The sequence below is a fragment of the Ambystoma mexicanum genome, chromosome 6p (genome assembly GCF_040938575.1).
Source record: "Ambystoma mexicanum isolate Mex_15411 chromosome 6p, UKY_AmexF1_1, whole genome shotgun sequence".
NCBI lineage: Eukaryota > Metazoa > Chordata > Amphibia > Caudata > Ambystomatidae > Ambystoma > Ambystoma mexicanum.
This window is the reverse complement of record NC_090935.1, coordinates 1054141114-1054156051: the sequence shown is the minus strand read 5'-3', so window position 1 is coordinate 1054156051 and position 14938 is coordinate 1054141114.

Genomic DNA, 14938 nt, shown 5'->3' with positions numbered 1-14938 from the left:
GTTGAGCTTAAGGAATAAACAACGGGATATGAAGATGGAGGATCAAAGAGAATATAAAAAGTGCTGTTGTTTAGCAGAGAGTGGGACAGTATCATACGTTCAATGAAGAATAGATATAAGATGCAGATCAGTAGCAGTCCTGGACTTAAGCCAACATTGCTTGGCCCATTGAAGGACTCAACGAGATGAACGGAGGAAAGGAGGCATCCAGGGTACGGAAGGGTAATGAAGATCAAGGGTACTCATCAGGCAACTAGTGAGAAGTTATAAAGCAGTATCGGTTGATAAAGAAGCAAATACATCAAGGGAGGGAAGAAGGAAGTAAGAACGGAAAAGATAGAGAAGATGTTAAATGTCCTAAGGTCATGACGGAGGAAGTCCATGGGAGAAAGGGGAGATGGAGAGTGAGGGAGGAGAAATGTGAAGGATAAGAGGAAGTGGTCAAAAAGGAAAGAGGTAAAGCAGAGATTCTAGATGAGACAGGGGTTATTGTAAAGATTAGGTCCAAAGGGTTCTATGTTCATTTATTCCCATTTTATTTTTGTGGATTTTTTGGACACATATTTGGCCCAAAAATCTCATCAAATTTGTATTTTATTCATTTGGTGGAGTTCCCCTCACAAACTTACCTTCCCTATTATTTATTCTCTATTCTCCCACCCATCTTACCTGTTATGTCCTTACCTACCCCCCATATTTTTCAATGAGTTTTTTGCAGGCAAAATATTTCTGCAAAAATCTCCATGAAAAGAAACATGCGATGAATAAACAATGTATCAGTCCAAAGAAGAACCAGAAATGTGAGAGGGGGGGTCTAGTGATGTTAAATAAGTAGTAGGAAAACGAGAATAGGTATTAAAAGAACAGACACATGGGTTGAGGAGAGACAAAGATTAAAGTCACCTATAATGAACAGTGGATGATCAAAAGGCAGTAGACAAGAGAGGAGTGAGTCAAGATCATCACACAAGGTTGTGACAGGGCCAGGAGGGTGTTACATCACCAGAAAAGCAAGGGGAGATGCAGATGAAAAGATGGCATGATGTTATTCAAAGGTCAAGGAAACAGGTAAGTGCAAACTTGAAGGGCAAAAAGTTGGAGGAACAGAAGACAGGATGCCAAAACCTCTTCTGCTGCCAGAAGAGTTAGGGATGTGGCAGTAAAAAGAGCAATGGGAAGACAGTGGAGCAGGAGTTACAGTGTCAAATGGTGAAAGTCATGTTTTGGGCTTAATTGTTAAGCAAGCAGATATTCCAAAGGACAGCATTGGGGATTTGTGTAAGGTCTGTCATAGGGAGATCGATAAGATTATTGTAGCTACGGAAAGAGAGACAGGTAGTGGAATAGCAACTGGAATGTGTTATCTCTTACTTGGATCATATACTTGATGATATATTTAATAATGCGCAGACATGCCTTATCTCCTTTATTGCCATTCCGTAACTAACTCCCTCGTGTGCCTTCCCTCTCGTCCCCCTTCCTCCAGTCCCTCCTCCAGTCTCTTGTTTCTTTCCCTTAAAGGGGATGGTGCCCCGTTAGCCCACAACACTACCCCCCATTACTTATCACAGGAGTTTGTGTCCTCCATCTGTTTGATGAGGCAGGGCAGCCTGCATATACTTCGCTGTGGACGGCCAGGCGGGTCGCCGGTGTCCTCGTCTGGTGCCTTTGCGGGGGGTCATCAGGGGGTTCTGGCTGGGGTTCGTCATCCCTCGTTTCTCCTTCCTTCATGGGTGTCTCTTCTTCCTGATCCTCTTGAAACAACCTACGAAAGAATGACGCATTCCTTGTTATGTCTCCGCTCTCTCCTGTGGCCGTAATCATGGGTCCTCTGACTTCGTGACCACGAGGGGTTCGGGCCTGTATCTAGAGTCTGTTTTCCTATATTGCATATGTCAGACCAGTACGACTTTGCCTACCGGGATTGGGTGTTCTTTGGCCTTCCGTTTCTGATCCGTCCATTCTTTGGCCTTTCTTCTCTTCTTTGCCTCCCTTTCCCTGATCTCGGTGTCTTCGGCTGGGGTGTAGTCTTCCAGCTGTGGAAGTCGTATTCTTGGCTTGTATTTGATCATGAGTTCCGCTGGGGTTTTGCCGGTTGCCTCATGGGGGGTGTTTCTGTAGCTCCGCAGCATCTGGGATATTGCTTATGGCAAGGATGCCATGTCTGCGGCAGCTCTCTGGTGTGCTCTCTTTATGGATGGCATGAATCACTCCACCATGCCGTTGGCCTGTGGCCACAGTGGGGTGATCATCTGATGTTGGAATCCCAGGTGTGTGGCAAACTTCTTGAACTCTTGTCCTTGAAATGGTGGACAATTGTCTGAATTGACAATGTTGGGGACACCCCAATCGCTGAGCAGTTCATCCACTACTGTTACCACTCGATGGAATGCTATGGACGGGACGTGCTTCACCAAGGGAAATCGGGAATATTCATCGATGGCCTCTAGGAGGTGCCCTCCTTCTTCCAGGGGTCCATAAAAGTCCATTGCCACCCTTTGCCAGGGTCCTTCAGGCAGCAGAACTATTTGGAGCGGGCATAGCGACGCGGGTGCCACTGTCGCTTGACATGGTATGCAGTGTCTCAGTGTGTCCTCGACTATGGTGTACATGTATGGAAACTACACTTGGTTGCGTAAGATCTTCTGTGTGTTGGCTATACCCCTGTGCCCTTAATCTGCAATGATGACGAGGGCTTTTCTGAGACTCTTGGGGGCCACCAGTCGGTTTCCTCTCAGAAGTGCCCTTGTTCTGTTGTGGCCAACTCTATATATATCCTTGCCATTCTCTGTAGATCACTCCTGTCCACCTCCCCCATTTCAAAGGATTCAGTGGATACATGGCACCATCTGTTGGTGTTCGTGAATTGGGCGACCACCCGAATGGTGGAGTCAGCTCTGCACTTTTTCGGTGAATTGCTTCTTTGTGATGGCGGGAGGCAGGGTGTTCAGGGACAGATATGCGATGTATGATTCTGCCTCCGTCTGCATCGCAGTGTCCGGGGCACTGCCTGGAGGGCCTCAACAAGTAGTCCGCCGGGTTGGCTTCGCCACCCGACTTGTGGACAATGGTAGAGTCGAGTCGTACTCCTGAAGGTGAATGCCCCACCTTTCTGTGCGTGGTGGCATCTTGATTTTGGGATTCCCAAAGAGTGACAGTAGTGCTTGGTGGTCCGTTATGAGGATGAAAGTTTGACGGATTATGAAGTGGTGAAACTTTCCACATGCCCAGACCGTGGCTAGGCTCTCGCATTCCACTTGGGATTAGGTCTGCTCAATGGAGGTGAGTGCCCGGCTGGCATATGCTACTATGCAAATGTCTGAATTCTTGTGTTGGTTGGTCTGCGCCAGAATGGCGCCCAGTCCAACTGGGCTGGCGTCAACTGTTATTTCGGTATCCAAACTGGGGTCAAAGTACACAAGTTGGTGGTTGTTCGCCCGTTCCATTTTGATCATGCAGAAGGTGTCTTGACACGGTTCATCCCACGTAAAGGGGAGATCTTTTTTGAGGAGCAGTCTGAGTGGGCTCGTCAGTGTCGCGTAATGAGGTAGGTACCTGGGCGCAGTAACAAGCTATTACCAGGAAGGAGCGTAGTTCAGAGACATCTGTCGGGGGGTCCAGGTTGACAATGGCACTGATTTTATCAGGGTCGGCCCTGAGGCCTTGATCTGAGAAAATATGTCCAAAGAAGCATAGGCTGTGCTTGTTGGTGGTACATTTTAGGCCATTAAAGGTGAGGCCAGCCTTGTGGAGAATAGTGTACACTTGTTTTACTGCATCATCGTGATGTTCTCAGGTGACTCCAAACGCCAAGATATCATCACTATAGTTGAAGGTGTTCGTGACTGGTGCTTTCAACCTATGTATCGTCTCCTGGAATATCTTGGCTGCCTAGGATATTCCAAAATTGAGCTGCTTATCGCACAATAGGCTTTTGTGGGTTTTGAGGGTAGTTGTTGCTCTGGATGCGGGATCAATGACCAGCTGGTGGTAGCCTTGGTTCAGATCCAACTTCGAGAACCAGGTGGCTTGGTTTAGTCTCACCAGCATGTCCTCTATGTTGGGTCCTGGATGTCTCTCCCTTTGGATTGCCATATTTGAGATCTGCATATCGACGCAGAGGTATAGGGGCCCATCAGGTTTGGGAACTACCACCAAGGGGGATACCCACGGGGTCGGTCCTTCTACTCATTTGATTATGTCATTTTGCAGCAGTAGTTGTAGCTTGTGCATCACTTTTGCTTGTAGGTGAAACCCTATCCTTCGGGGGTGTTGCGGTACGGGCCCTACGGTAGGATCAATATGAAGGTGGATGACTGTGTCCTTCAGCATGCCTACGCCCTTGAATAGATTGGGAAACATTCATTTGAGCTTGTCCATGTCCACTGCTTTCTGAGCGAGGGCTTGTATTGTTTGTGTCTTCGGTGGGAGGCCTTGGATCATCTCAGACCGGTCATACTGAATACTGATGAGTTGCAGCGCAGTGGCTGTCTTATAACTCAGAAGGCACCTTACAGTCACTGGGCTATGAGTAACAAGAATCATGACAGGTATTTGTCAATCCCTGTGTATTAAGTTGCAGAGAAACTGTCCTTTGGATTCTAGTGGTAGGGTTGCTCCCCACTGAAAAATGCGAGCTAGGGATGGTTGTAGTGGGTAGGTGCTTGCTATAGCGTCATAAGTTATCTCATTCATCAGATTGACAGCGGCTCCTGTGTCATTGAGGAATGGTGTTTGAATTCCGCCTAAGTGTATCATCACTTTCGGAGCTGTGCTATCATCAGAGGTGTTGTATATGAGCCGGACGTATTTATTGCTGTACTGGTCATATTCATAGTATAGTTCGGCACCAGGTGGCTCTTCTTCTAATGGAGGGTTCTCATAGGGGTCCACTGTCGAGAACTCACGTTGGTGGTCCTCCCCTTGGTCGAGTTGTGCACGAACGGGTTGCTCAGAGGTGTCAAAGGCTCTGTCTGTCATATCAATTTGCATGTTCTCTACTGCACGAATGAATCCCGGGTGCCTTGTGTACGTTGGTGAGTTTCTGTTGAAACTGGGTCTTGCACTGTCTTTCTCTGGGTATGGCCGCGTGTTGGGCGCCCTCGTCGGGTAGTATCTCCGGGGGGGAATCGATTGTGGTGGCGGTCTGTATGCCAGCAGTGATGGGATCCTTTTTCAGCACATGATTTGAAAGTGGTTTTCCGGCCGCATCTCAGGCACATTTGGCCAATGGCAGGGCATTGGCCCTTGTGTGGGAATTCAAACCCGCATCTATAGCATTGTCTTTTGGGTTGGGCGCAGCGGGAAGCTTTCCAGGTGTCTTGGCGTGGTGGTGCACCCATCTGTCAAGCTTGCTTGTTGTTGACTATGGCGGCCACGCATCTGTTTTCTTTGGGTTGTCTATCTGGGCTGCTTGTACATCAACCTGTTCGTAGACTCTCACCAATTCAGCAATTTCCTGTAGTGGGAGGTGTTTCTTTAGCAGATGTTTTCTAAATTGTGATGAAATACACCCCTCTATCACCCGCAAATGGATGGCTTCATCATCATTGAAGTTGGCAAAGTCCCAATACGTAGTTTTTCTCTGGAGACGCAGTATGAATTGTCCAACCGTCTCCTGGGGGCTTGGGTGCATTGAAAGAACCATTTGTAGTTCCTGTCGGGAAGTACAACCAGTCGGCCATTTATTGCGGCAATGAGGAGTTGGTATGTTGACTTTTCCTGGGGGGGAATGGTCTTGATGACACTTTTCATTTCTTTCCCTACCAGGTTGGTGAAGATGTCGATCGAGTTTGTTGGGTGCGTCTTGGTTTCCGACTGCTCTCATAAACTCCTCAAATTCGTCCATCCACTCCTGCCATCATTGTCCTTGGTCTTCTTGTGGTTCCAGGGTGAAGGGGTTCGGGAGGCGTAGGAAGGACCTCGGGTTGGTAGGAGCTATACCCGCTGCAGGGTGCGCTGTTGGGTCTGCTGGTCCTGCTCCTGCTTGCGACATGTTTGATATTTGTCGTTGGGCACAGTGGTTTCTGTGTCACGGGCACTTTGATTAGCTGTTGGGTGTCTTCTGCGCTTTCCTTTGTGTGCGCTCATGCCATGTACCATGCGTGGTAGGTTTGGCTCGTGGTTGCACCTGTAGGGCTGTGGAGTTTGGGGGCTGTGCGGGCTTTTTTTTTTTTATTGGGTTTGGATTAATCAAAATTTCAAACCTTTACAAAATCGACAGAGTAACGTAATTTACAATACTTAAAACAATGCATAAAGCAGTTAACATCCAACAAAAAAAACAATCATTGAATTAAAACCAATATATAAAATAAGAGAATACATGTTTGATAAATCTGAATTATTAGGAGGTAAAGAAAATTAAAACTTTGATACAAATCAAGAAAAAATAATCTGGCACTCAAAATAAGTATCAAGTAGAGCTTAGAGCGGGGTCAGAATTATCTGTCAAAATCAATATTTTCGATAATGCCTAATATTTGAAAATAAGAATCTTAAGTTCTTCAAATTAGTCGCACATAAGAAACTGAATACCCAGTTCATTACTGTCTAACAGAAACAGATACAAAAGATTAAAGATAATGTACGTAGTCTGGGTTATCAATAATAAATCATACAATTTAGGTTCAATGATTGCAAAGAAATCAATCAATTTCAGAGTGAGTCATAAACTGTTGCCCTCCCCATACATCGATTCCACAATGATTCCATGGAAATGTGTGATTGAGAGAGGGGACCCAACTCAAAAATTCAAGCCCGAAGTGCCGCGAAAAACATACAATGAATTACCAGATGTTTAAGGGTTTCACTTTCCTCATCAGAGTCACAGAAGCGGCAGCTACCAGAGCCGATAATTCCTTGCGATCTATACCAATGTTTGGTACTTGCATATGTTGGTAATTGATTTAACCTAAAGCGAAGATATATTTTTCTTGCAACTGAGGAGGGAAATTGAGTTAAGTAATTTGGATGATCCCCGCATTTCATGCAAAATAAATTATATTCATAGTAGGTTGAGTAGGTTCCTATCACGTCTGACATGAGACACCAATAGAATATTTCGTATTTTTTCTTTTGCCAAGGGAGACACATACACATTGACTCGGGGGTTTCATTAATCAATTCAAGAATTGACTCCAGTTTTACAGTACATTTTTTCAATGAACGAATACTTGGATTGTCCAGAAGTTTATTAAGCGTAACATAAAGGGTATTTTTAGGAGGATTGACCATTTTTATGTTTTTTTTATATTCCTCCAGTTTCTCTTTACAGAGAGAGGTAGTAGGTTAATCTCATGGCATATAAGAGCGTTTCGGAATGGTTTGTGCTAGTCCCAGAACAGTCTTCCACAGTTTACCCTGTAGAGCATCAAGAAACACATCCATTTCATAAGTACAGATATCAAGAGAGTAAAGAAGGATCGGTTCAACTTTAAGTAAATAAAACTGTATAAGTGGAAGTAAGGAGAACATACAGTGTTTGTAATGCATAATTTTCATCTGAGAAGTGCCTTTGGGCCACTTGGTATGTGGTGTGGGGCCCGGGTGTAGGCGTTGCCCTTAGCACTTCCTTTGTGGAGCTTCACAGCCCACGTCTTTGTGATGCATTGATTTTTGCTACAGCGCAGGTTCTCTGCTTGTTGGCAGGGGGCGCTCGAGTTGCTGTAAATCCTCGCTTTCTAGTGGGTGTTGTGCCATTTTGTGTCCAGTGTTATGAGCGCTCCTTGATCCTTGTGTTCTAGTTGGTTTCTTGTATACTTTTATGACTGGTCAATCCTCGCTTTCTAGTGGTTTTTATATGCTCTGTGTAGCGTTGTGCTTGTAGAAATGCCCAATTCTCGCTTTCTAGTGTTTTTTTGGGCTCTGTGTGGCGTTTGGTTTTGATTACTGTCCAATCCTCGCTTTATAGTGGAATTACTGTCCAATCCTCGTTTTCTAGTGGGTTTATGTGTGCTGTATGCTAGGGATGTAACGGTATTACGGTATACCGTTAAAGTTACCGTGAACCAATTCATTGAACAATAATAACCGTCACATTGTTTATACTGGTATACCGTTCATACCGTTAAGTGTGCTTTTCAATCTGATTTGGAAAGGCTGCAGTAAGCAAGTGCTGCGCAGTCTTGGTCTTGCACTGTTGGATGTGCCGTCTGCCAAGTAGTTTCAGTTTGAGCAGTTTTTAATGCCATTCCATAAACCACATGTCCCTGACACAAAATCAATATGTTAGCAATAGGAAGAATAAATACAGTGCTAAGAAGGAAAAGTTTTTTTTTTTAAAGCGCTCACACAGCCCGCGGGCATCGAGGCCCTGTTAAAGACATAGTTTTTGTTTATTTAGTTGCATAATTGTTTTTGTCTTAGTTGCGTATTTATAACGCGCTTAAACACCCAGAGGTTTCTAAGCGCGGACCCAGGGATAGAACCTGTGTTGCTTCGTGTCGTCTTGCTTTCAAGGCACGCACATTGCTGCTGAGCTATCCTCCCGGGACTTTGGGTTGGCGGCTTTGGGGTTTATATATTTATAATGGATAATGTTTTCTAAACATATGACAATGGGGGATTTCCCTGGTTCGATCATTGAATTTACATATAATAAGTCACACTGCGAAATTTACTCATCTCTGTGGGTATTCCCTGCAGCCATACCAAAGGGTAACATGTCCACGATTACTGAACACCTTTTGGCCCGGAAGTAAACTAAAGGCTGTAACATAAAGAGAGAGTGCGTGTGCATGTGTGTGTGTGTATGCACATAAGCGTATACGACCATCAGACTCCATTGATCTGTGGCATGCAGGTTATCAAGATGGCAACATGTTCATCTTCACCAGTAGCCAGTGGGGGAGATAAAAGCCTAAATGACCACTTAAGAAAAGCTATTCAGTTTGCTTTTCCAGTCGCAGCAGGCCCCCCCCCCTCCTCCTCCTCTCCACACGTGTGTTTGTGTTTGGTGGAAGCAAGGGGTGGCATTTCAGTGGAAAGTATGTTGAAAAGCCCAATTCTGGCCCTGGGTGCCTGGTTTTGTTTGTGATGATAAATCTGACAATTTGTGACCTTTTAGAAAACATTTGTTAAGATTAGTTAACTCCACCTGCTATAACGCGATAACCATGATATACTGTCATTTGGCAAGAAGGTTATTGTACCGTCATAAAACTAATACCGTGACACCCCTACTGTATGCACGCGTGGCATGTACATCAGTTTATCTTGGCCCACTCTGCTTACCGTGTTGCAGCAGCTGCTTTCTACCATCTCTATAGCACGTGGAACTTTCCTCTTTGTTGTGCAGGCAGCTGGGCTCACCTCTTCTGTCTCTTGCGGGGTCCTCTCTTCCCACACGTGGAGTTTCCTTCTTCGCTGCAAAGGCAGCCGGGCTCACCTCTTCTGTCAGATGGGCTCACCTCTTCTGTCTCTGGCGGGGTCCTTTCTTCCCACATGTGAAGCTCCCTTCTTTGTTGTGCAGCCAGCTGAGCTCATCTCTTCTGTCTCTGAAGGGGTCCTCTCTCCCCGCAGCTGATACTGGAGCCCGCCCAGTCTCTGAAGTGTCTTTCCCCCTACTGAGATGGCCTCCTCCAAAGGCCACGCTGGGTGTGACGCTCCTCCTTCACTCGTGGCACAGTGCTGTTGCAAGCGAGTGAGCCAGCTCCACCTTCTTCTCTGCGTTGCCTTCTACACAAGGGCGCGAGTGTGGGCCTCCTTCCCGTCGCCAGTTGTCGTGTCTTACTTGGAATATATACTTAATGATATATTTAATAATGCGCAGACCCCAGGCATATGTCTTATCTCCTTTATTGCTATTCCATAACTAACTCCCTCCTATGCCTTCCCTTTCACCGCCCCCCCAGTCCATCCTCCAGTCTCTTGTTTCTTTCCCTTAAAGGGGACGGTGCCCCGTTAGCCCACAACAGAATGCCAACCAAAGGAGTTATGAGGAGTCAATAGAGAAAGAGAAAGTCAAAAGAGAGCAGAGATCAGCTATTGTTGGTGGAGCTGAGTATATGGGGACGCCAGAATGTAATTTGACAGGGTCCTCCACTGAAACTGGGAGGGGAGCATACGAATGGGCAGCCAGTTAGACAGGCAGGAGCTGCTGGTTGTGTAAAGCTGAGTAATAGACTGAGGTAGCAGTAAAAGAGGATAGAATAATAGGTAGTGAGCAGGAGGGGAACAGGCAGATAACAACAGCAAAAGGCAGCGAACAACTGGGACTTAGCTCAGACTTTGCTTGGGCTGTGACCGGGTAGAGGTCATTTATGGTTTCTGGGGTAGGTTGATAGGCAAGGGGGTGGCCAGGCCAGAGAGGCAGGCAGGAAGGAGCAGGCTACGGTCTGTGGTCGGCACACAGGAACGTTGTATGGAGCTGGACTCCTGCTTCTCCACAACACAGCACAGCAGATGGAGATGCCGGCGGTTGGCAGTCCTGCAGCACATAATCCAAGGCCAGTACAGGCAGGGCACGTGCACAGCCTCCACTACCTTCCAGACACCACAGGTAGGGTCCCTGCATCAGCAAACAGCTGAAACAGCAAAATCCATTTCGAGCAGAGGCTCGAAATGGTTTGAAACGTTTGAACCCGAATTTGAGAACCTTGTATAGAAAGAAGTATTTCATTATTTGATCTGGCTTCACCATAGCTCTTTTGTATTACTGAATTGTAGTATACTGAAATAGTATTCTAGAATTCAGTATATGGGATGGCTAAGAAAATGACACAGCAGGGACAAAATGAACACAAATAAAAAAGCACAAACAATGTGCCTTTTTCGTTTACATTAATTCTAGAAATGCACAGATCACCTTATCCACAAAGGTGTCCTGCACATTTCAAGGGAGTGGTGCAACAGAGCAAATGATGCACTGGTCAGACCCCTTGCATATATTAGTGTTGGCAGCATGACAGGCCACCAGGACCCACATCAGTACTGGAAGCGCATTTCACGAATACAGGCCCTGAAATGTTAAAAGCATTTTGATCCCTGTTTGTTCGATAGACAGCATTGTTTTATAATACTGCTGATCCATTTAAAAGAAAATGAATGACAGGGTTGGTTGTGACCCTGTCATGCATTGCTCATCCCCTTGAGCCTATTTCCAAATAGGCACAGGGGAATGTGACTTTTGCTTGCACATTTCAAAGAACAATTTGATGGTGGATTGATCGATTGAGCACCTCTTCCTGCTAAAACCCAATCAGCAAGCCGGCAGGCGAATGCCGGCCCGCATCCCTATTGTCACTGAAGACCTTATGAATACCTCACTATGCCCACATTACATTGAGCAAGGAATTCGGCCAACAAAACCCTCTTCTGGAGTCCCTGGGTGCTGGGACTTCCTCTCCCTCCATAAATAAGCCCTTCTTGGAGAGTCATGGGGCCCTTAACCACAAACCCTGCGCAAGAAGCGCATGAGGCAGCATACATTCTTCAAAATCATTTTTAATTTACATTAAAGAAAAACACCATTAAAATCTTGTGTGCTTTTAAAATGCTGGTGCCGTGTTTTATGGTGCTTTGTGGCATGAATCCACTGTGAGGCAGCATTGACCTCCATTCCAAGATGGCTCCCCCCTTTCTTTAGCACTGGGGTTTCTGGCTTTCTTTGTCGAACTCTGTGACTGGGCACTTCATCCTGCTAAGACCCAATCAGCAAGCCAGCAGGGGAATATCGGCCCCACTCCTAAGGCTTCTGTCTGTGCCTGTCTGGGCCTTGTTGGGCATGTGGCCCCTCTTCTTGTTACTGCTAGCAAAGACATGCTTTATGTCTGGTACTTCTTCCTTGCACCCTGGACTGTGGCATCCCTCCTACCATCACATGAGTGCTGACTGTTGCTCACTTGCCTCCATGAGTCTCACCCTCTGCCTTTCTAGGCATTCTCATTGCCCTCTCTCTGTTGACATATGTCTCCTTGTTCTTCATGGTCTACTTTTTTAAATTGATTCCTACACTTCCTGAGCTCTCACCACACTGCCCACACTTATGTACTACTGTAATACCTGTATCACAATATTCATTTTCCGGTGTGCTTTCATTCTGCATTGATCATGAGAGTTAGCTTAAAAAATCGAATTTAGGTGTGTTTTCATCCTGCATTGATTGTGACTGTTAGTTTCAAAATCGATTTTAGGTGTGTAAGTTAGAAACCCAACTTACTTCCTTGCTCTCTGTATTGTCTCTGTTTCTTGCTCCCTCGTACCCCCATTTATCTCCCACTACTTTTTCCCATTCCTATTGTGCTTCCTGATGAGCCTGCTCCCACCTGTCAACTCCCTTCCACGTGCCTCAGCTGCTCAGCCTGCTTAAGTGCACCACACTCTGTGGCCCCTCACAATGGCGCTTTCTATCCCTGCTATCTTCTCTAACTGCTTCTCTATCTCCTATCCTTCACTGCTCACTAAGTCTGGCAGGAAGAAACTTAAGAAGGACACACTTGGCTCCAACCCAGGCCCTCCCTTCGCTGAAACCTACGTCAGTGCATCCGCCAGAGGGACTCCCACCAACATCCTCTTTGTCATTCCCTCTCCTGACCTATGGACTCTATAAATGGTCTTTCTTCTCTCCCTGCTCTTCAAAACACATCAAAGGTGGCACTTGCTAGGAGGTTCTACTTGCCTTCTCCTCATCCTCCAGGGTCATCATAACTGTCTATATCTAAATGGTACCGTCCTGGTACAAGGGCATCAAGCCAACCTCCTTATTGTTGATAGGCTCCTCCCTTGCCTTATCAACTTTCCAACTTCCTCCTCACTGGCTCCCTTTCCTGCTAAGCACACCTTGGCTACCTTGCCTCCACCTGATCACACAGCCTCTCTTACTATGGTTCCTTTGTCGTCTTCTACTATTCTGGCTCCCTTCCCCATACTCTCTGCACTGACAACCTTATCAGCCTCTCCCATTCCAGTGCCCTTACCACCCACTGCCAATGCATCTGGAGATCCCTTGCCCCCTGTGGCCCCTCCTGCACTGGCTCCGTTGCCATCTATATTTGTCGTTGGGCACAGTGGTTTCTGTGTCACGGGCACTTTGATTAGCTGTTGGGTGTCTTCTGCGCTTTCCTTTGTGTGCGCTCATGCCATGTACCATGCGTGGTAGGTTTGGCTCGTGGTTGCACCTGTAGGGCTGTGGAGTTTGGGGGCTGTGCGGGCTTTTTTTTTTTATTGGGTTTGGATTAATCAAAATTTCAAACCTTTACAAAATCGACAGAGTAACGTAATTTACAATACTTAAAACAATGCATAAAGCAGTTAACATCCAACAAAAAAAACAATCATTGAATTAAAACCAATATATAAAATAAGAGAATACATGTTTGATAAATCTGAATTATTAGGAGGTAAAGAAAATTAAAACTTTGATACAAATCAAGAAAAAATAATCTGGCACTCAAAATAAGTATCAAGTAGAGCTTAGAGCGGGGTCAGAATTATCTGTCAAAATCAATATTTTCGATAATGCCTAATATTTGAAAATAAGAATCTTAAGTTCTTCAAATTAGTCACACATAAGAAACTGAATACCCAGTTCATTACTGTCTAACAGAAACAGATACAAAAGATTAAAGATAATGTACGTAGTCTGGGTTATCAATAATAAATCATACAATTTAGGTTCAATGATTGCAAAGAAATCAATCAATTTCAGAGTGAGTCATAAACTGTTGCCCTCCCCATACATCGATTCCACAATGATTCCATGGAAATGTGTGATTGAGAGAGGGGACCCAACTCAAAAATTCAAGCCCGAAGTGCCGCGAAAAACATACAATGAATTACCAGATGTTTAAGGGTTTCACTTTCCTCATCAGAGTCACAGAAGCGGCAGCTACCAGAGCCGATAATTCCTTGCGATCTATACCAATGTTTGGTACTTGCATATGTTGGTAATTGATTTAACCTAAAGCGAAGATATATTTTTCTTGCAACTGAGGAGGGAAATTGAGTTAAGTAATTTGGATGATCCCCGCATTTCATGCAAAATAAATTATATTCATAGTAGGTTGAGTAGGTTCCTATCACGTCTGACATGAGACACCAATAGAATATTTCGTATTTTTTCTTTTGCCAAGGGAGACACATACACATTGACTCGGGGGTTTCATTAATCAATTCAAGAATTGACTCCAGTTTTACAGTACATTTTTTCAATGAACGAATACTTGGATTGTCCAGAAGTTTATTAAGCGTAACATAAAGGGTATTTTTAGGAGGATTGACCATTTTTATGTTTTTTTTATATTTCTCCAGTTTCTCTTTACAGAGAGAGGTAGTAGGTTAATCTCATGGCATATAAGAGCGTTTCGGAATGGTTTGTGCTAGTCCCAGAACAGTCTTCCACAGTTTACCCTGTAGAGCATCAAGAAACACATCCATTTCATAAGTACAGATATCAAGAGAGTAAAGAAGGATCGGTTCAACTTTAAGTAAATAAAACTGTATAAGTGGAAGTAAGGAGAACATACAGTGTTTGTAATGCATAATTTTCATCTGAGAAGTGCCTTTGGGCCACTTGGTATGTGGTGTGGGGCCCTGGTGTAGGTGTTGCCCTTAGCACTTCCTTTGTGGAGCTTCACAGCCCACGTCTTTGTGATGCATTGATTTTTGCTACAGCGCAGGTTCTCTGCTTGTTGGCAGGGGGCGCTCGAGTTGCTGTAAATCCTCGCTTTCTAGTGGGTGTTGTGCCATTTTGTGTCCAGTGTTATGAGCGCTCCTTGATCCTTGTGTTCTAGTTGGTTTCTTGTATACTTTTATGACTGGTCAATCCTCGCTTTCTAGTGGTTTTTATATGCTCTGTGTAGCGTTGTGCTTGTAGAAATGCCCAATTCTCGCTTTCTAGTGTTTTTTTGGGCTCTGTGTGGCGTTTGGTTTTGATTACTGTCCAATCCTCGCTTTATAGTGGAATTACTGTCCAATCCTCGTTTTCTAGTGGGTTTAT